The following is a 23919-nucleotide window of genomic DNA, read 5'->3' as shown; positions in this document are numbered from 1 at the left end:
TGTTTGAACTGAGGCTAGCTTTCTCTTATCACAGGCTGCTAGAATGCAAATAAGTGTATTTGTCAATATGTCAATTTTATCGTTTTTTTATATTCTATTCTTTCTATTTTTTTTCTCACTGACTGGTCGGAGTAGAGCCACTTTTTATGAGTAATTTACATTCAAAGCAGCAAGGAACTGTTTTCTCACTGCTGCCATTTGAGATTTGGTTATACTGTGTATTATAAGATGTATTTAAACCCTTTGTGTGCCGTCAACATGATAAACATCAATCATGAAGCGGAGGCTTTTGTTGCAAATGACACAAAATCAATACAGTACAACCTTTGGAGAGTCTCAGGGAGTGATTCATGAATGTGGACTTTAACAGTTTCTCACAATAAAAGGGACAGCACAGCGTTTATCTCATTAAAAGCGGTTCTGTTGTACAGGGCATTGATTTCAACCTCATGTGACATTCCTCACAACGTGAACAGACTTATTATTCCTCAGCAGAAGGTCAAAGGTTGGCAGAAGAAGTTCCCAGATTCATTAGTTAATTAAAGCCTGCTTCCTGAGTGGGAGTTTAGGTCTTTGACTCTCTGCTGCACCTTCTAGCTCTCAGACTTCAACATGCTAGCTCTGCTGAGTTCTGAGCTCCTTAATGAGGGTTAGACCATGGATTTCTCCGATGAAAGATTCCCCGGCGTCAAAGTCCCCCAATTATATGCCCTTGTGGAAGGAAAATATATATAATTATGAATCTGATCATCGCTAATTAAACCTGTGGGATTTGATCCAATGCAGTGACAGTGCAACTGAGAGTTTTGTTTGGGCTGGGAAATAATTGGTGTAAATAGAGATGAAAAATGAAGAGACTAGTGAAGGCTTTCCTTAAGGAGAGTATCTGCCGAGAAAACTCACTGCTTGTTTGGCAATGGATCAGACACTTTGGGCATCTGAAGGAACTTGGAAATTTAAATCACAATCAAATTAACTGAATTCTGTTAATAAGGAATATTTAAGTCATACTTGCAGCCACGAAGAAGATAAACTGAGATTTGAGAGTTAAGAATGATGATGATATGAAAAATGACATATGGGGGCACCAGTAGCCTCAGGTTGGAGAGAAAAACCAGTGGAGAAAATGGAGTGGAGCATGAGAAAACTGGGTGGCTCTGAGATGTCAAGTGTGTGTAATGGGGTAGTGTAGCTGCATGTGTGAATATGAAGCAGGGAAGTGCTAGATTCATGTTGCATGCTCAGCAAAACCTCCCCCTGGATAACTAGAGGTTTTAAAGATACGTCAGATGTAGAGGCAGATGAACTTGGCACATAACAATTATGAACTCAACGCAGCCGCCAGTTTGCTTATGTCCATCTCTGGTGTTTCCTTAATTACATAATTAGTCAGAGTGTTGGTATATGATTTCCCTCTATGACATGCTGTCATTAGCTTTGAACCTGCCAGTAAAACACAGCCCCCAGGAGACAGGTAATTTGTGGTGGAGACTCATTTAATAGGTTTGGTAATTAGTGGATACATCATTATTATTATTATTTCCCATGCTTACTGCATTTGTGAGTCATTCCATTTGTCATTCCACACTAATGCCAGACACTGTGTATTTTATGAACACAGCAATATTCTCAAAGACCAACACCTTATGTGTCACAGATAATGTACTTGATGCACTCACGTGTTGACACATTATGGGATATAGTCCAAACAGTACAATACAGATAAAATAGACATATAATATCAACTAAATAATGAAAATGTTTTCTCATAATTACCATCTAAATATACTTAATATCTATTTCCATACACAAAAAAGGTTTTAGCATCAGTAATTGTTACTTAGTAACTTAGTTACTCTAGTAATTTCTCATGACTATCAATATTAGAAACAGCTTATCACAGATACACCTCATTCACATAGGCTGTATTTCATGAAACCCAGTATAAAAGTGCTGACATTTAAAGATCTGTTGTAAAATGTCAGATAAGCGGTGATGTTGAACGCGGGCCTAATGAAGTAACAACTTGCTAGAGTTTCCAGCTTGATGTTAAAACATGAGACCTTTGACATTTCAACCAGAGCCTTCATAATCTGCTCCTTGCTGGCCTCTCAAATCATTGCTTATCACTTACTATTATTATTTGTCCCTCTGCTTTGCTAGTATGTGGCTATGCACAGTCGCATTCATAGAGCTCTCAGGAGCACAGAAAGATGACACAGACAGAATAATGTTGACACAGTGACTGTGTGTATGCTGATGTTACATTACAGAGGCGTCACTGACTCAACGGAGCAATGACTTTGCTGAGATAAAGAGCACAGGTGGTGACTGACAGCACGTCTTCACAAGCAACACTGTCACCAAATTCGTAGGCAATTTTCAGCTTCATGGTGCTGTCTAAGTGTAAAGACATACTGTACTATGACATAGTTATATGTGAGGGACCAAATTTAACATCACAAAACTAAACCATTGGATGTTTTCTTGTCTAACACAGTCTTGTCTACAGCCAGTCTAGCATCTCTGTGAGGCTGTACTTATGCTGATCTTTGAGCTAAAAGCTAAAATCAGCATGGTGTCATGCTCACAATACAAAGAAATAGTTCAGCAAGTTGGGGAAATACTTATTTCCTTACTTGCCAAACATTAGATTATATCTGTATGGTAAATGTAAAGCTGTAGCTGAGAGGGTTAGCTTAGCACAAAGACTGAAAACAGTTATCTTACAATTTATAATGCATGAGATATAATGTGTTAATTATGGCACTTTAATAGGTTAGTAAGCAGAATTTGTTAGCCAGGCTATTTCCCCCCATTTCCCATGTTTGAGAGTAGTATCAGTCTTCTCAACTAATTCTTAGCAAGACAGAAGAGTTTTCATGATGTCTATACCTTTAACTATACTGAACTATACCTTTAAGATTGCTTAAATAAAAACATTAATTTATTTAACTTTGCAACTTTGAACAAGCAGGAACATGTTTACATTTTTACGGTATTTGAATTAGCTCCATACCGTATATCTCAGCTGGCTGTCCTACATTTTTGTATTCTTGCAACAACCATTATGATGTCCCCTTTAGTTTAGAGGCATTAGAGGTGAGTCATTCCTGCAGTGCCCACTTCTGTGCCCGTAGTGACACAGACACACACCAAAGCCAGCGTGACTTTGTTCTCTCCTTATGTTGATCCATAGGCTGTAGACTGATGGAAATCTTACTGTATCTGTCACTAGACTGAACCATAGGCCCCTGATGAGCAAGTGGCTGAAGAATGGCTGAGGTGGGTCGACCCAGTATCTATAATGAGCCCCCGTTGGGGATGCCACATTATATGTGGAAATGGCTCCAATTAGGCCATCCAGCTGTAAAGTCCACAGGACACAGGAGGGTTGGACAATAACAAGTTAGAGGGGAGGTGGTGGATGGGACTGAGCTACAATCAGGTGTTATCAGAGCTGTATTCAGTCACTCTGTTCTTAGCCTGTACTTTCTTCCACTGCTTTTAGTCTGCTGATTGCATAAATCAAAGGTTTTTTGACTCTAACAATCCATCCAGTTTAAAGATTCATATAATTGCACAGTGAATGCAGCTTCTCATGTTAAAGCACAGTGATAATAATTCTCTTTTACTGACTTTCACTACTTGATATCAGTTGCCAATGTATGCGCATTACATCTGAATAACATCTCAATATGCCTGCAGATTATCATAAATATTATATTGTCAGCCTCTTTCACAAAATATTTATCACTTTCACTGTACTGAAATACCAGACTTCTCACTTGGTCACTAATGAAACTGGCATGTTTTTATGACCCCTTGGAGGTGATGCGTCATCATGAGTTTGATGAATGTGCCCCTGAAGTTTGACTGACCCCTCTGGCCCTTTGACCTTTAATGTAGCACAAGGATTTCTAGTTGAATGATGGAGTATAAACATTAAGGAAGAGGAAAGGTCATTGGCTCAACACAACCATTTATCTAGCTATAATGACGTCACTATGTTTACTCAAATTATGTTCTTCATCATAGTATTTGGAAGATTGTTTCCTCCAGCGTACTATCCAGGGTTTGACATGCTGTATGTTGGTTACTGTATATTCTCATATTTCAGATTAGTTTGATGTACAGCTTTGATCGATGATCATTTTGTTGGTTTATAACAATTAACTATGTTTTTTTTTTTTTTTTTAACTGATGTTGTAACTGCAAACAAATCCAGTTAAGTCTAGTAATTTAGTTGAGAGGAGATTGTCTCAAATGTGATAAAACATTCTATGGTACAAAGCCAACATTGTGGTAATAAAAAGCATCATATTCTCTTTTGGAAAATTTGTGCAAAGACCTTTAATGTGATTTTGAGTAGGATGTGCTTTCCTTGCCTTTCTCGTGCTCAATTTGTCACAATCATTTAGAGATGCCAGCAGGCAGAGAAATGACCCTTTCTCTGTCTAACTCTACTGCATTATGGAATAACCTCTGGTTGAGCATTTTGAGAGGATTTTCACCGGTTCACTATTGATTAGCCTCTGTGTCCAATTCACATGAACACAGATAGATTTTTTTTTTTATGCAGCTCTGAGTTGAGGCAGAACTGAGAACTCAAGGCACACGCAAATGTGCAGCACATTCCCGTGTTCAGATGGTAATCCTACATGAGAGCAGCTTCCTTCTGTAAATTGCTTCAGTTCACAGTTGGCAAGCTTGGAACATTTAAATGTCGCTGTTCATTATCAACCTTGCTGCTTTGATCATCCTCTATGATAAAGAGCAACTATTAATCTTCATCTATTCATATGTTTGTTTCTTTCTTTGCTTGTGCATGCAGACACAATCGGCAGACCCTGAAATATGAATTTGTCAAAACTAGACAAAATTATGCATCTCAGTATTGGCTTCTGTGAATATTTTCACACCTACACTGATTGCTCCCAGCAGGGGGGAGCTACAATTACAAACCAAAACAAGGTGTTACTTGGCCCAGAGGTGCTACACCTGCTGGATGAATGTTAACTGCAGCCTGGAATAGGAATCCAGCAGCTATGTTAGTATAATTTAGTTTCACAAATCCTACCTACAATTTTTGTTTTACTTGATGTCTGGCAAGGCTCAACAGGCTTTTTTTCTTGTGCAGTAAATGTTCTTTCATGTTAGTTGTTCAGTAGATGATTGAAAAGTTCTTCCCTTGCTGAGACATTAACACGAACACTTCACACTCTTGAGACTGTCCTCACAAGAAAAACAAGAGTATCATTTGTCATTGACTTAAGAGAGGCCAGTTTCTCAAAGATAGCTCTAATTTACTACCAGCTGTTGACTATGTTAAATAAAACTAATTTGCGGTAAATCAGGATTGTCTTCAAACTAAAAAATGTGGCTGACTGCGCAACCATGTCATACAGCTCAGCTTAGTTGCAATTCAAAAGTTGCAAGTTCATTTTACTGTGAAATTCATCAACATGTGTATCAGTGCAATAAACTTCTAGCACTCTAAAGTCTTGGTTCAGTGCAGATCTGTAGCTTCTGAATGTAGCAGGGCTCAGTGCTTCGTCAGTCAGGCTCCTCACTATGGTATATTTTCAACCAAGTTACTGTTACTCTCTAAAACCTCTCACTTTTCATTTCTGGTAGCCTTGTGCAAACAAACTATGAACCATGTTTTGCTCTTTTGTCATTTGCTGCCACTGGTCTGCAGGTCACTGATTGTTACCATAGAAACACAGGTCTTCTGAGTTAGATGCTCAGGGGGGTTTGGAGGCCAGGTCAACGCCTTGGGCTCTTTGTTGTCTTCCTTGAGCCATTTCTTAGCAGTTTTTGCAGTGTGGTGGGCACATTGTACTACTAGAGGTGGCCCCTGCCTTTGGGGAGTATTGTTGCCATGACGAGATGTGCATGTCCTGCAATGTTTAAGTGGGTGGTACGTGTCAAAGTAACATCCAGATGAATGCCAGTACCCAAGATTTCCCAGCAGAACTTTGCATTGTAATTAGATGATTGATGGTATTCACTTCACCTGTCAGTAGTTTTAATGTTGTGGCTGATCAGTGTATAACTTTGTTGTCAGTCTCTTACAAAGATGTTTGTAACTAACATTACATTACATTACTAACATTATTAATATATATCCTGGAAAAAGAATTCCTGCTTTTTCTGTACGTTTTTAAGTAGAATACAGTGGGGTCCAAAGGTCTGACACCATTTTACTGTGACCATTTTAAAATCTGTGTTTTTTTTTTTTTTTAAAGAAGCTTGAAACAATGAAGTCTTTACCTCTGGCAGGCCATTTAGCACCAGCTGAAAGTAACAGTCAGTGCAATTTTATAGTAACAATGGCTTACTTAAATAGTTACTTAGATTAGGTGCTAATAATATGGAATTAAAAAAACACCTTGTTATTTTTTTCTCCTGAAGCCTAGACATCATAGAAAGTGGCCATATGCCAGGCTACAAAATAGAACTTAGATTGCCTCAGAGGGGTTTGTTGGGCTGTATAGCTGCAGGGCAAGACAATGTTGGCGTATCCCTCTTTGCCTCCCAATGGAGATGGCGCAAATCTGGGGGGTTGTGCTTTAGTTGAGGCTGTTGTCCTGTTAACTGGTGCTACTTGGGGCTGGCCTAGGGCTGTCCAATACCATACATTCACACATTTCCGCACGCTGATGTGGTCTGATGGGCTTCAGGGTAATTTAAGTTCTTGTAAAGCCTTCAGGATCTCTCAGTTTGTGTGTGTGTTTTTTTTTTTGTTTTTTTTTTTTGCGTGTGTGCACATACGTATGGCTGCATGTTGCCTGTTTGTGTGTGGGTTTTATCAGTAACTCAACACCAACTTTCACAATTCCCCAGGACATGGCTGAGTCTTAGAGCAGTCCTAGTTATCTAATCTTGCAGGAGCTCACTGTATGCAGGTACCATAGAGTGCTGCAGTGAGCTGGCTCGTGGATAAATCCCAAAATGTCTGTTAGACTGAACCAGTTATTTGGGTCATGTTGGTTTAGTTGGAATGGAGTTGTTCAAACTCTGAACGTTCAGTGATCTACTGTGCTCATTTTGGCCCTTTGTGGCTAAAATATACCTGTTTTTCACCACAATTTGGCATTCATGCATCCTGCTTCTGGTGTGTTTGTTACAGTAACTGTGCCATACAACTCCTTTGTGAATGGTTTACGCTCCAAAACCAGGTTGCTGCGCACTGAATAATTCAGTGTTCAAGAGGGAAACGTTAAGAGACATTTCTCATGATAACAATGAGATTGCAACCAGTTGCATCATGGCACAACACTTTTTACTCCATCTAACCTTACAATATGACATTATCCATGTCTGAGAGATCTGCGTCCTTGCACACGAACCCTACATTTTGCATCCCAGTTCAGAGCAGTTGCAAGCTGCTGTTACACACAGTGCTTTCATCAGTTATTACAGGAAAGTTTAAAATAACTGAAGTAACCCATTTTCATGTTTTTGAACATACTTTGTTTTTTGTGTTGCAAAGGAAGTCACAGATTTTTTTCCCAATGTTAGCAATTAGTGGATGGTTTAATTACATGTTCAAAGGTCTGCCTCGGTCTGAAAACCATTTAGAAATGACTGAGATAAACTAAAAAGCATAAAAACTCATTCATGAAGCACTTTCATGGCAGCTGCTTTTTCACCACAAATTTTTAGGTCAGCCGTTTGTGTGCTTGCTTGGCTTGTAAGAATTAACACTACAGAAAACTGCCATGGGCACAAATGTAATTGTGGTGTAGGTGGAAAAACCAAGTAAATACCGAAGCATTCAAGCGCTTCCTAAAATCACCAAATGTGTGCATTATTATCTTTGAACTGCTCATTTCCCCTCTGTGTAAGTAATCACACACAATGATTGTGCGTCATGCTTGGAATTTCATCATTAATCTGAGAATGATTCAGCAGCTAATGCCCTGAAATTGAAATGAGAAAAATGCCGCCTGTAGAATTTCTGCATAGCAGGTTTGTGTCATTACAGAACAAAGAGGTTGTGCGACAAAGAACAGAAGAAAAATGCTGTGAAGGGCTTACAGCAGATTTGGTGGAGTGACAATGATGAGCAATGTCTTCCCTGTATTAAGAGTAACAAGCTCACCCTGCATCACTGAGCTGAAATCTAGGCAGGAAGTTCAAGGATTGCCTAGTTTGCAGGCATAAGGAGAAAATACAATGGATGCTTTTTTTGGGAGGGTGCATTCTCACTTAATAATTTATGTTCCAATTTCTTGTTCTACAAAAACTTTGAGTCTCTAGCATGTTTATCATTGAGGGCAAGGGAGAGACACAGGACACTAGAACAAAATGGTGAATGCACTTACTGTTAATAACATGCCTGAAGGTGGGAAATAGAAAATGGTGGTCTGTGCTAAATCTGCTTGACAGCCTGAGGTCAGGATATACATTACTGTAATCTGTTTTAAATATACACTGCACTGTACTGTATGTGCCTGGATGTTGAGATGCTGGAATAGTGTACCTCTGTTTAGGAGATTAGTCTGAATGCTGCACTGAGGCAGATTAACACATACAGCACACCCAGTGTTGTTTTCTTTTTCTTTTTTCAATACAGAGTACAATGTCTGAATTTTCTTTCCTCAGTGCAGATGGTGCTGCATTACCTATAATTGCTGACTACAGTGTTTCATTACCATGTGGTGTGTAGTAAAAACCACTGTTGGCCTTCAGAGCACATGTATCTACAAGCTATGGAGACCCAAAGTGTTCAAAGTTAAATAAATAAGAAATAATATAAACAAATACATAGTAAACATGTAATGATGATATTGTAATGATAAAATATTTACATATTTTTTCAATTATTATTTACAATTAATTCAATGTTAGGAAATGTTATTTCGCTGCATTTTTTTTTTAACCATAGCAGAGTTTATTGCACGTCATTTTCATCTAACTCCAGTAAGGCTGCAATCAAGGATTATTTTCATAATTGGTTAGTTATTTTTGGAAATGGTCATGTTCTGTAAAAAAAATTTAGAACAATAAATGAAAAATGCCCATTACTGTTACTTATAGCCAAAAGTGAGGTCGTAAAATTTCCTTCTGTTATATCTGAACAATAGTTGAATGTTCTCCATTTGCAATATTGTTAAGATATGGAAAACTAAAATCTGAATTACAGTGCAATAATTGCAATAATGAATTGCGTAACAGTTTCATCATTTACCCATTTAATTTTGGACAGTTTAGGTTTCCATACACAACACTCTGAGCACCTTGTCCATCTAATGACATAAAGTAGATACATTTTTGATAAGAGCTCACCATTTTGAACATATATATTTAACCTTGTCTGTATGACTCTTGGCCAGTAGTGGCCAGAGCAGAGGGGAAAAGAGGAATTATATTCTAGTTGTGTCTGGTGGCCTCAGCTTCTTGGACCTCTTTCTCTCATCCTCCCTCTTTTTTCTCTGTGGAACTGTGACACGCGCACACACACGCCCAGACGCACAATTTTATCTTGCCTTGCTCCTTCCTATTCTAGTGTCCTCCTCCTTCTCCACCTCATTTTCCATCCCTCTCTCTCTCAGACAATTTCTCCCTGCCTCTTTTTTTATTAACTTCTTCCTCTTCTCCACCCCATTTCCAACCTCTCCTCTTTTTCTTCTCTTCTTCCATTCATCTCTCTCTCTCTCTCTCTCTCTCTTTCCCTCTGTCTTTTTGACTGGCTCTCTCTGGGGGCGGATGTGTCTCTGTGGCCCTCTGCAGATCTGGAAAGGACATCCTCTCAGTTTAATTCAAGTCAACCCCGGTCTCCTGGTGCTCCAAGACGCAGCATGTGTGACAGCTCTACAGAGACAGCCAGAAGGAACAGACAAGTCTCATCTGCATATGTGTGTGTGTGCGTGTGTGTGTGTACACATGTGTGACATGGTGAGCGTGTTTCAGCCAGTCATCTTTCAACATTTCCCTAGAGTCTGAAAGAGTTAATTTCACTCTGGCAGCAATCATGGCTGTCTATAAATCTATGATGAGAGGTTGCTATGTTGATTATTCAGTGCTAATTCAGCTCACACCAATTAAATGGGTTGGGAGTGCTATCTAAATTATTACATAACATATGCTATTCACTCTGAGCTTGGTGGGGAGACAGTAAATAAAACTATGATCATGAATGCATTATGGAATCGTGCCTTTTCTCACGTCAGAGGCACGTATGAACTAACAGTTTGTCTGCCAGCTGCCTAAACCCGCGGCTGCCTGTGGGAATATTGCATGCAAGAACATTTAATGTAATGCAACAGTTGCAATGTAATGCAAACTGTGTCCTCAAATGTGGGACTCTCTGCCAAAATCTCAACAAAAACAAGCTTCACATATCGTTAATCATTGTTTGAGAGCAGTGAATCTTTAGTGGATGTCATCTGAATATCATTGGAGTTTAATATTTGTTGTAGTGTTGAGAGCTCTGTTATCGACCGGTGGTGTGATCCTAGGGCATCCTGTGGTTTCTGTAAGTCTTATAGATCTTCATGCTAACCTGTCTTATATCAGCTGTGTTTGCACAAAAGGCAATATGAGAATATAAGTTTCAGATTCACCTTCCCTCATCACCCTCAGCTTGCCAGTGAGAAATCATGACATTTTCTTTGGTAGTGAAGTGACAACAGAGACTACAAGCGATTTAACAGCCAGACCCTTTTCTCTCTCTCCCATTTCACTATCTCATCATTTGATGCCTCCACATCTTAAGATTATTTCCTCGTCTTTGTCATCAGCATGCATCGGCTCCTGAGCTCTCCCTCCTCCCCCTTCCCCTTCTTCCTCCCATCCTCAACCTTCTCCCTGGTGCTCCCATGCGCTATGCCTACATATATATATCAACCTCTAATAATATCAGAGGCCGGGGGGGGGGTCGTAGACAGCAGGGGTAAGTGGATCTGTCAGATCATTTTGCCCCTGTCCTCCACCTAATTTCTCTACTGGATTTCCTGGTGAAAATGGAACATCTATTGGACAGGAAGCAAGACAGAAAGTAGGAAGACAGCCTGTGAGACAAAAAGGAAGAAAGGTACTATCACCTGCATCCTCCTTTTACCTTTAACTACGTCGTTTGATGTTCAGGGAATTTTAAATTTAGCTGCCTTGTAGACCAAAAAGAAACAAATAAGGCAGCTGTGTGTTTGTTCATGTGGGATGTAAGTGACAACGAAAAAACAGAACAAAGCAAGACTGTCAAGGTCAGACGTGCTCTCTCTGCCTCAGACAGTTTACACAAAACTCAAAAAAAGCATCCTGATATATTTGAAAAATATCTCCGGATAGAAATAAACTGCTTCTAACAGGGAAATCAATATCTTGCTTTCATTCTTTATCCTGGTTATTCTGCTTATTTGCTGTACTGGAAAAACATCAAATGCATGAGAATGAGTTGCATTGCCCTGGTCAGTTGTATGGAAATGTGTTCCCTAACAACAATGAGAACAATAGGATACTCACAAGCAGTTCTCTGCCCGTCTGCAGCAAGCGCAGGCCCCTCCTCCAGTGTATTCCTTTCCTCTTTGCGTTGGTGTTGTCGGATACTGTCACAACTCTTCGTCTCAAGCCTGCCTTAATTGGTGCCGTCGTCTGGAGAGCAGCGATGTGTGCAGCTGAAGGTGGTCTAAATGCAGCGGAAGCTGTGTCGCCTGTGACATCCAAACTCTCCCAACAAGTTTCACGTCCTCAGGGCTGGCCCCTGGAGAAACAAGAGCACGAGAGATGTGAGTAAGAATGGGCCTCCTCTTCCTAATACAATGAGGGGCATTGAAGAAAGGGAATGAGCAGGATGGCAGCTGGGAGGAGACGCTGCCATACTATAAGTCCCTGGGTCATTCTCTGTGCCTCAGTGACGGAATTTCTGTATGCATCTGGACAGCTGTCAGGAGAGAGAATCATTGTGTGAATCTATTCCTCTCACAACTCTGATGAGGTTAAGTTAAATATTGCTTGACAGACAGGAAATTGATGAGATTTTAGTTTTTGCCTTCATAGGATGTGCCTTTTAGGACCACACCCATGTGGTTGACTTCAGCTGGATAGTTATTTTCATCATACAGTGTCACAACCACCTGCATGGCCTTTAAAAGATTAAAAGGAAAAAAGCTATATATTTTCCTGTGTTATTAATTAGTTTGTCCTGCTCTCAGGGGGAAAAAATGACAGGAAAACAGAAAATTTTGCTAAAATACGGTGCATATCTAAACAGCAATTTGACAACTTGTTCAGCCAATTGACTATTAATAGCCACCTTCCTCTTATGTATGTCCTCTGGGGAGCATCATTTCAAAATGTCCATTTGGAAGAAGCGACAAACACACCAGCTGCACTTCTCACTCTCTCCACCACAATTCCTCTGCACGACTCCTCTAGCTACCACTCTCCATTATTGATGAGACTTCCTCCTCACAGTGTTGGTTGTACTCGCCTGTGGGCAGCCGCCGTGGTTGTAGAGGGGGACCAGCTGATGCCACACAAGGAAAAATGAGACAAGGGTCAGGCACATTAACAGCCTATTGACAAGATGCAATGCAGAGGGCACGCAGGTTTGTTATTGGCCTAATCTAAATTCAATAGGGTTGTCATAAGGGAAGAAAGTAATTATCTCAAAACCATGAGGAATGCCCCTTCTGTGGATCCAGCTGACTCGCAGATACTCGACCTGTGCCCCAGGATTTAAAACATGCTCTGTGGTGCCAAATTACAACAGCAACAGAACCAAGCTGGAGTAGACAATAGACTGAATGAAATCAGTGATGTTGGGTGTGCTACATGCAAATAACTGCTCTAGTTAAGCATATAAGCATATATATTTGTCGTAAATTCAGAGTAAAAATATGCATGAAATCACTGAAATGACGTATGAATATAATGTAAACAGAATAGAGATAAAGTCAAAGAAACTCAAAAAGTGTGTTTTAAAAAACATTTTAAAGGACGCCGAGTTGCCTAGCAGGTCATTTCAGTGCAGAGGGACTCTGATGGAAAAAGCTCCAACAGCAATAATTGTCAGCTTAGACTGTGGAGCGACCAAAGGAGGCAGAGGAGCTCAAGCTGTGTCTGTGCTCATTGGGGGTTAAAAGCTCAGCGATAAAACCAGGCGCTAACCCAAAATGTGTCTTTTGTGCCATGGATGCGTCGCTATGGTTACCACACTGAATATAAATTGGCTGCTGATAGAAGGTGTGATATGGTGAAAAGCAAAGGATAGTGATAGTTTTCAAGATAGAATGATGGCATTAAAATCCTCTAAATATTTTATGTAGACATTTGTTTAGTCATCTGCCTACTGTACAATACTGTACAAAAAAAACTGCCTGTCTGGGGCTCATTTATATAATAACATCATAATTCATGAGCTACAGCCGTGATTGGTTGGCAGTGTTGTTTCAAGAACCCCCTTCTCTGATAATATGGACTGCTTGAAGCAGAAATCCATATCTCTCTAAAAAGAAAAGAAACCATGAAAAGGACTAGATTTATTCTTTTACAGTACTTAAGTTACACTTCTGGGCACAAAATCCAGCCTAAGACAAATCTTGTTTTCCTTAATACCCCTTTAAAGTAACCATCATAAATACATTTGCAATGGTGATTTGGCAATTGCAAAGCTTATATATGTGAAATAAGATCTTCCTTTCATGTCCAGATACAGTATTTTTAAACGGGTATAGGAAGTCACTGTGATTCAGTCTTTTGAGGTCATTGTATTATGAATAAAGTAAGTTAGTTTAAAAGTGTGGGTCCAGAGGGAGTGGCATGTCCACTAAATATCCTCAAGTGAGTCCATATCAGCTGAGTGAAATGATATAAAAAATCTGGGGATGTGGAGTTTGAGAGAAGTGAGCTGCTCATCTCTGTTAGAGGCTTGAGGTTTCACGAGTTGCTCTTGGATCACACCTGAATCTCTAACCAAACTGTGTTGATATAGAAAAGATAATATTTCTGGTTCTGCTGCATTAATTGGAATCCTGGTCTTTTAAATTGTCTATCATGAGTCTGACAATGTTGCATGATTGCAATCCTACATTGGTGGAGCTCACTTATTTGTTGTAGCTCTTGGAAAATTCACATTCTGAAGCTAAAAGGTTTTCACTCAGCATCAGAGTGATGCATTTCATGTGTCATTAACATCTGCAGCACACTCAGAAACTCTTTGATAGGAGTCACAGTACAAACCCCAGACTTCAGAGTATGTGTACTGCAGCAGGCGGCTCTAACACTGCTCAGCCACCACTCTGGTGTATGTGCGTGGGTGCTGACACACATTCACACGCTTCCCGACAAGTTCATACTGCGCAGTGGGCTGTGGTAGCTCTAACGTGGGCTGACCACCTCGAACACAACAGTCTGTGTATGTGACAGTGATGGATGAGGGATGAAACATGACGCCGAAGGACTGTATGGAGGGAGACCAGACAGGGTGGTGTTGGTATTGATTGACTGGAAACCTACTGCCATAAGGTATAGAAATGGTCCTGCCTTCATTTCATGCTCCCTATATAGAAGTGTAAAAATGTGCCTGCCATTTCTTCCTTGACGCAGTTTTAATTGTGATTCATGCCTCTACATGCACTGGCTGCTGTGTGAGTTTAACACAGAGTCTGAAGGAGAAGCTATGTGAGTCCTACAAGGACCTTTATAATTCTTATGGAGCCACTGGGAGCAAGGTGCAGGACAGAAGTATAACACACACACACATACACTGTTAAAGTATATGGACCCACAACAATATACAGTACACATACAGGCTTATTGCCCAGAGCAAGAAAGGCATCCACATGGATATTCTCTGTAGAATGCATGATCGTAACTTTATATGTATCTTTGCATCCTAATCCCATCTCTCCCTTCCTGTATCACTTTTACAGTAGTAATATTCTTCTTTTAAGGTATGTGAGTGGAAAATGTCTGGCTGAGGAGAATAAAACAACAAAGCCTGTCCTCTGCTGAATTGTTGATGTTGTGTCAGATAATGCCAGAGATAATGACAGAGCTGGTGGCCTGTCCTATCTCTCTCTCTTTTTTTTTTTTTTTTAATTCTGAAGACATCTGTCATTTAAATGTAAATTGCCAGGTTTGTCATGAAAGAGAATTCATCCATGCCTATGAGTATAGCTCTATGATTAATTCAGGCATGTCAGTTGGTGAGTAAACGCTTCTTTATTCTTGTGTAAGTGCTCAATATTAATAATGCAGACGCGGGTCTAAGTTCAGCATCCGTCTTGGCAAAGTTCAACATGGAAGGCTTTGCCAACTGCGCACATTTGTCATCACATCTCTTCTTCCTCTGTCTTTTTTTTCTGCCTCTCTTTTCCACCACGCGCTTGCCACTCCATCCTTTCACTCTCTTTCTGTCCCTGGCTCTGAGAGGCGCCGTATGGCTCTGACACCAATTCTGATAGAAAGATGTGACCCATCAGCAGTAATTGGAGGAGCTGTGGTGGTTGGGTTTCTCTAGGAGTGATCGATCCCATGGATGGTGGAGGTGGGCAGGCAGGCAGGCAGGCTGACAGCACTGCGTCCCCCACAGCTCCTGACAGCTCATTGAAGGCCAAGCCGCGGAGCACAGGATGTCCTTTTACAAGAACAATCATCAGGCGTGTAGGTCACCCTCGAGCCCTCAGAGCTCACAGCCATCCAGTTAAATCATAATTACCCATTTAGTCGATTATCAGTTGGGTAGAAGTATGTTGAATTTAATGTTAGCCTTTCATTATACTCACATTAAAGATTAAAGGAAATGTCAGAGGCTTAATGGTGATGATGTGATGTAATTATCTCCAAGGTGATTTATTTGAAAGATTTTTACATCAATAATCTCCCAACGCCCTCAAACATTCTTTGAGGTATACAATTTAATTGCATACTGTGCACAATGACACAATGAAATAGCACGAGATGTAGATGATTGTTGATGGATGTGATTTGCATATGTGTGACAATACACAGGCTGGTGTCAATACCGAGCTGTGTTTCCTCATCACAGCTTAGCATGTCTTTGTTCTCCTGTTTATAGTTTTTTTTTTTTCTCAAGACTGTAACTACACTGTGCTGAGCTCAGCCTTACCATTGGTTGCCATGGTGATGCACGGCAGCTGGGACTGATGGCATGTTAGAAAAGCTTGGCACAGGTTAAATCAAAAGAACTAAGACCAGTCACTGCGACTTTAAAAGATCTTGTCCAATTGCATTTCATTTAGAAAATGCACTCAATACACAGACAAAAGATTTTATGGATTGAAAATACCTATGGGCAAGATGTGTTCCACGTCTTGTGTTTTAGCCTTAAATCTAATCTCACTCCATGATGTTTCCCTTTGTTACCCATTCTTATTTATACCATTCTACATACTGAAGAGTTACACTGAATAAAAAGGGAGTAAACATGCCAAAATTTCAACAAAGCCCAGGGTAGATTCCAAAAGACTCCTCATCCAACAGTCAGAGCTGTGATAGTTCCACTGATAATACATATAAATTCACTATATATTAACTCCTGCCAGCCATTTCTTTAACAATATCAGACTTTGTTGCAGGGTGTCAGCCTTATAACCATGAAAATTGTAGCTGTATCGATTCATGTGGCTCAAACGGCGCCAAAACTACTCAATGTCCAGGCTTAGAGCCAGAGCTATCAAACTTGCCCAGTTATGGCCACAGTGATAGCATGCAATGCCAACTACTTCACTGCAAAAAATTTGACATCTCTGGTAGGGATGTTGCTTGGATTTAAGGTATACTGAGGTCAGATGTCCAACTGACCGCACCCTCAGAAAACTAAATAAATGTAGCTTTTGAAATGTTTTGATTATTAGGCTTTGGCATAATTTATACATTCAGAGCTAAATGCTGTCTTGAAGTCTTTTCCACAACACCAGGTGTAAGGTTCTGGAGTGGAAATACAGAATTTTTGTTTATCTATTTTAAATTGACCTAAAAACAATCAACCAGCTGGATCCAGCCTTTAATATACACACCATTAGTTCCTTTAAAAATAATATTATACCCCTTGATCAAACTCTTTCCCAAAGTCCCAAAATACAGAGGACATGATCTCACTGCCCTCAGTTGTACAGCTGAACTTTGGTCATTTTAACAAATCACAAACAAAATGACCTTAAAAAATATTTTCCTTTGAGTAAATGGATTGAAGTAATTTCAACTTGCTGCTATATCAAATACTTTCTGCTGTAAATGCAGGGAAACATGTTTTAAATGCATAAAACTAACATGTTCTCACCCCCGCTGGCAGCTTCATTTTTATACGATTGAGTTAAAGATTGAATTGTACAGATGGACCTTATTTTTTGCATTGCAGTGGGAGTTAAGAGCAACCCTTATCCTCCTGGAGTTTGGCAAATACTTTTGAACAGCCACCCCTTGATATTACCTGTTGATCCCCCTCCGGGAGAAGCTCTGACAGAGACAGAGGACAGGAGAAGGTTGTGGCTTTACAGGCAATCCCCCTATAATATTACCTCTCTTCCCCCTGCCACACACACACACAACACACACACACACACATGTACACACACACCATTTCTGGAATACACTGATCCCTGTGAAGAATTTCCAGCCTGAGCCAGAGCTGTGGAGCTGTACAGGAATAACACTGGCAGCCTGAAGGTTCTGCTAGGTGAAACAGTCAGAATCTCAGCTGGCCTCTAGGGTATAAATAGGTAACAGCTCCTGGTCCTGTCCTGTTGGAACGCAGCACTAATGTTGTTTCAAATACTGGCACTCCTGTTTACTTATGTGTTTATTTCCATTTTTAAAAAACGAAACAACCATTGTTTTTAATGCACAAACCACCTCACTGAGCTTGTGTGAATGAAAACTGTTCACAAAATTGGCTTACCGCTGCTGTGTACTTCATTGTATCTCTATGGTCTTTTACCCTTGGAGTGGCCAATATGACAGGCCGGTGATGTTTTGAGTACCATTACACTAATAGCGCACTCACTCCCAAAGTGAAGCAACCACAACCTTTCACTAGATGCCTTTCATCTTCACAGCTGTCGCTCAACCTCCCAGGGTCATTTTCAGCTTCTGCAAGGGTTCAATTGATCCCAGAGAGATAGTCAAGGAGAGGGTCATTTTCTTTCTCAGCTAGTATGGAGGTAACTGCTGTTGTTTGCCCTCTGCAGCTTTTCCTCTCATGTTTGGCTCAAGGCATTACGTCGGCAGAATAGCACGAGCATCACCAGACACTTTTGGAAAGTTTGGAGGTGATGACATGCGCCAGGCTTGCAGTTTATCTGCCTTCCTGTGCTTAATATTTGTGAGTTGCTATTATCACAACTGTGGTGATTACTGTAGAAGGACAGCAAGCCTATGCTGCCTACAATAGTAGGATACATAGCATAGTAGCATACTCTATGATTATTGTTGATTATTGTCTATGATTATTGTTCACACCTCTGCTGACCTCAGTGCTCATTAGGATTGGGTGAACATCATGAGGACTGTGGCTGTAGGACTGCATGTTATTTTTGTTTTCAATGATGAATTTCAAAATGAAGGCAGCCATCATAAATCACCACTCCTCATCCACACTCTTAATTATAACACTTGAGGAAGATATTATGGATATATCACATTTCATACTACATTTGAAAATAACTCACCCTATGGCTGAAAACCTGTAGTCTGTACAGTCATGCTGGCAGCTCTGTGAGGCTGTACAGCATTTCAGCTAAATGCTAATATCAGCATGCTAACATTCTCACAGTGACTGATTTCTAGTCTGATCTTATTCTTACATTTATCTAAATGATACAGCTGCCCAATGCATACTAGGGCTTCAAACTGAAAATGAGATTAGATTGGATTAAATTAATCCTGAAAGATTTTTTATTCACCAGATATTACCCAAATCACCAAAATATCTTACTAAATCCAGTATACGCTATTTTTCAGAAGCCACTTGATCCAGTTACTGAATGTTCAGGTTCAAATTATTTAAGTATTTTAACTTGCCATGAAGAGAGACAGCTGACATTCACTGTGCAATGAAAGTGAATGTCTTGTATGCATGTGCATGTTTTAGAGTTTTTAGAATTGTATTTATTATTTTGTCTTACTTTTATGTGTATGATGTTGCACTAATAGGTTGCACAGTAATGTGCAATGACAGTAAAGATATATTCTATTCTTCTATATAACCAGGTGACCTTAGAGGCTTCTATCTTAATGTTTTGTAACTTAATGTTATTTAGATAGATTATTTGGTAACAAATTAGTTAGCATCAGAAATAAGTGAAAATGCGTTTTTTGCTTCAGTGAAATGTGTGCAATGTAGATTCTGGCTGTTGTAAATGATAGCAAATTTTGACCTGATGATGTCAGGGGAATAAGTTAGCGAATAGCTCTCAAGAGATTTCCTTGAAACACATATACTAACCGTACGGGGTTACTAGTGGAAAGGTCAGGGAATCGCAAAATGACAGTGCCACTCACAGAGCCATGATGCAAATGTGACTGAAAACCTTTAAGAGTGTAATGCCTGTGAGACATTATTTACATTTACTTAAAATTGTCCACACATTTCCTTCCATGAAGTGCAGCCCAAACTCTGCATATTTGATGACGAGTGTGGGTGCCTGTTATTTTTGTAACATTTGAGGTGCCCCAATATACTGGCTACTGCTGGGACAGTGATATGTGTCACTGCACTACAGTGAATGCCTCTGCATTAGAGCTGATTTCTAATCATGTATCGTATCACCTACACGTTTCACTCCACAGCTGCACAGTAACAGTCTGAACACGACTGTGACCGCTGGTGCAGTCATGCAAACAATAAGAAAATCCTTCTAACATGCTCAAACAATTGAATCCTGTGCGAGCTGCAATTATGTGTTGCTCCCCGAGGTACTCTCCTTGACACCCTAAAAAGGTAATATACCTTCTGCTGTAGAACACAATCACATGGTTCATACTCCTAGTCCACATAATTACAGGAGCTTGGGGAAAATGAAGGGCTCCGCTACCCATAAAACTAGGGGCTTAAGTAATCTTATTGAGAGGGGAGGCATTAAGAAGAACATGGATGTCCTTGTTGGATTGGTGCTGCGGCATAGCTTGGACAACCTGTCACGTTTGGATAAAGACGTGGTTAACAGTTCCCTCACGGCATCGTCTGACAAGCAGCAGTGTGAGCAGCATGATGACTCCTACACTAGGTTTAAATATAACAATGGGCTTTATGTAATGCTTAGCTGCAGCAACATGCAGGCTCAGGTTACAGATGCAAGCATTTATTTGGAGTTTTAGATTAGCATAGCTTAAGAATATATCTATCTGTCTGTCTGTCTGTCTGTCTTATTAACTAAAAGTTTTGAGACAGAAGGAGTACTTGTGACAGAAACTGCATGAGCGGACAGAGTTTTTCTCAATCTCTGTTGACAGGTCTGATCAGAACAGAGACAAATGATGATGCATCCACCCCCATCTGCCATCAGCAGGCCTGACAGAGCACTGTCTGGTCCACTCAGTGCTCTTTCAGGCACTACTTCACATTCGATCAGAGGATTCTGACCTCTGCATTCCTATTACACGACGCTTCCTCCACAGTCACAACAGCACAGTGCCATCGCTGGTGACTGCAGGGGGTGTTATGCGTTGAAGTTGCTGAGAGTTACGGTGGCATTTCATCTTGATTTGATTCAGCGGCATGGTCGCTTGAGGAAGGACACATTTTCTATCCATTGATGGAGGAGCAAGGAAAACATCATACTCTGCAGGAAGGATGTAGCTGAATCCATACTGATAGATCTGAAGGCACAGTAGGGGTTCATTTATCTGATAGCTGATTCAACAGAACTTGGAGAGGCTACAGTGTCTATTTCACCCTGAAACTTTTTAAAATGCGGAGTCCAGCATATTTTATGCTCCCCTCAGGCTCTATTTGCTGAAAGTCTTTTAAAGAGTCTTTTACAAACCTGTCAAATGGATTTTATCATTTCATATCAAGACTTCTGCTCTATAAAATCTTTAAACAAATCATAAAAAATGCACCCTGTTGTGATTGTTGAAAGATCTGTTAATTGATTTGATACACTCCTGGGACTGCGAGTCTAGACCTTTGCTCTTGGCATTAACATTAAGGTTTTTGTCAGATGAAAGATCTCTGGACTGTGAGTCATTACAGCCAAGCTCAAAGTGATCAAACCCAGGAGACAGACCATCATTTGGCCCTAAAAGTGCCTTTCCTTTGCCAGTTTCCTGGAGAGCCTGCATGGGAAAATGACTCTGTATCAGTTTCTTTGTTCCTTCCATTTAATTGCTGCAGAGCAGCAATATGTCAGCTCAGTCCACAGGAAGAAACTGCCTCTGTCTCACTTGCAGGATGGGTTTTCCTGCCATTAAGAAGATCCCCATCCTAATTGCAAGTATTTTGTGAGACAGCCACTCCAATGAAGGGAGGGATATGCCGACATAGCAGATCACATTACAAACATTGGAAGTAGAAGTGTGGTCTAATTGCTGACTGGGATAAAAAGTGGTGCTTGTTGGATGAATTTCAGAGGTATAGAATCTATTTGCAAACTGTCAATGTCTGAAAAGATAAATCCTCTGATCTGCATGTTTCATTGAAATGAGTAATGGCAGCAGACATTCCAATTTTGATTATGCTGCAGAATCCAATTACCTATCCACTGTAAACTTAGAAGTGTTTGTTTAACACCTTTTAAATACATTCGACAGAATGTGAAGAAATAACAGTTTTGGCTAACATTGGCTATGTTAGCCAATGGCTATGTTAGCCAATGTTAGCATTTTTCTGTTTGTTTATTTATTTTTGGCATGTAGTGTACACTATGAGAGCATACAGTACAGAGACATGCAGTAAAAACTTACAAGTCTACTATCCTATTGTAGGTATATACAGGTATGCTTTTAGTGGTTGAGTGTTGTAGGGAGTAACCTCTATTTGGGAACGGACCTGTCACACTGAGACTGTGTGTTCACTAAAGCTCCCTGTGGAGACTCAACCATGCGTAACACTCGCTCAAGGCTAAAAAAAAAAAAGCTTTACGAAGTGACTGATAGGATGTACTGTAGCAGTGGGTAAGAGACCCAGAACTCTCCACAGTGTTACCACAGAGAAACCGGCCTCAGTGTGAGTGACTGACATTGAATCAGAGGGCATGGAGGGCTGAAGCTTACTCTTTTATCTGATTGCAAAGGGGCAACTGTGATGTACAGCCTGCATTTCTAACATTTTTGTGCCTGCAGCCCAGAGCAGAAACATTTATCAGCAGGTAACGAGTGCACTTCACTTAATATAATACAGCACTATCTTTCCTATTACACACACACGATTGGGAAATGCATGTCCTTTTGATTTCCTGCAGTAGAAGTAGGCCTACTGTTCCATCAAATTCACATTTCCAAGGTGTAAACATTTTTTACTTTGAATATTTTGCAATGAACATTTAAAAAAAAACTGACCTGCAACTGCAAGGTTATTATTTTTGATTCCCAACCTGTCTTTGTAAAATGTCTTCAGACAGAATGGAAGTGAAAATTAGAGGCAACAATCAAAGTAGTGAAGATATGAGACAACAGAAGTGAAATGAAAGGGTTTGTAGGAAACTAAAGAAAACTGCTGAAGTTTCAGGTACATTTAAAATCAGTCCAGCTGTGTCATGGAGCTCTGTGCATGGTGTCAGTGCATGTTGTTAGCTGACCACAGCTAATGTATGTCTTGTCTTTGGGCTGTTTGTGGCTGTGCTCCAGTGGACAAAGTTAAGCAAATTGACCAAGATGGCAATTTGCTGTATATTCAGTTTGAACACACTGAAAGACATTAGCATGCTTGTACTTACACAACATTGCAGACAGTGTATTTTTGCAACTTGAGAATGTGTAAAAACTGTGAAAAATATAAGCCCATATAGGGCCTTATGTTGATTCAAAGCAGAATCATGATCCCTGTTGGTTCCAGTTCACTTAGAGAATCATTATGGTCTGAGAGGTTGTATAATGTAAATGCAGGGCAATGCATTGTTAATGATATTGCAGTTTCTTCATAATCTTTTACAAACAAAGGTCAAGCAATGAATTAAATTAAACTAAACTAATCTCTCAAATCCAATATATTTCCATATGAAGCTGCACTGCTATGAGCTCTAAGCACAAAGTGCAATTATAAACAGCTCTGCCTCAGTAAACAAAGCTAAACTTGCATCAAGGCAGTATATACACTGTGATTATTTACCACCCTAAGTACTCAGCAAGAATCAATAACATATGCAAACATCAAACCAAACAAGATTTGCAAATCAGTCTTCATAAAACAAATGCAGAGGGTAAAAAAATCCTCTAAACTACACTGAGACACATCTCACAGCCACTGGTGATAAGAATTATCCTGGGAAGTTTAAGGAGTTTCATGGAATCCTTTGCATTTGGGGCACGGATGGTTTAAGCTGCAAAATGAAAGTCAGAGTCAATGTCAGTTCATAATTAAGCTACCACAATGTGTGTGTGTGCATGCATGCTTGGATATGTCCTTTTGTGTGTGTGTGTGTGTGTGTGTGTGTGTGTGTGTGTCCCTCTTAACATGTAAATGGAGGCTGATCAGCTCAGACTTTAAGAAGCTGGGACAAATTTTAACCCCTCAAATTAAAATTTAAACTTGCATTAATCATTTGTTTTAAGATTAATGTGGAATAAAATGACTACCATCTGAAAAGGTTGCTCATAGTGCAAAAATAACTGAAAACCAAGATAGCAGCTTTGGAGCTTTTTAGCTTATTTTTTGTTTAGTTTTTGTACATGTACTGTGTAGCTGCATCTCAGCAGCCCCTGTTTGAAGCTTTTCCAGCCAAAAACATATAAATCCACTGTGCACAACCTGCCCAGCCTGTCTATTTGACAAGATATTAACATTATCTG

At 40.0% G+C, this 23919-nt stretch overlaps 1 protein-coding gene across 3 annotated transcripts in view; it reads right to left on the bottom strand.

Moving 5' to 3' along the window:
• The window catches only part of b3gat1a (beta-1,3-glucuronyltransferase 1 (glucuronosyltransferase P) a), a 71176-nt gene that overhangs the window by 25351 nt on the left and 21906 nt on the right, over window positions 1–23919 (bottom strand). For all 3 annotated transcript variants that reach the window (XM_018698894.2, XM_018698897.2, XM_018698898.2), the window contains exon 2: window positions 11473–11710. The gene's annotated coding sequence lies outside the window, so the exon portion shown is untranslated. The remainder of the gene's footprint in view (window positions 1–11472; window positions 11711–23919) is intronic.

This window comes from Lates calcarifer, linkage group LG21 (assembly GCF_001640805.2).
Source record: "Lates calcarifer isolate ASB-BC8 linkage group LG21, TLL_Latcal_v3, whole genome shotgun sequence".
NCBI classification, from domain to species: domain Eukaryota; kingdom Metazoa; phylum Chordata; class Actinopteri; family Centropomidae; genus Lates; species Lates calcarifer.
The sequence above is the reverse complement of the archived record's forward strand: the minus strand, read 5'-3'. Positions and strand labels throughout refer to the sequence as shown.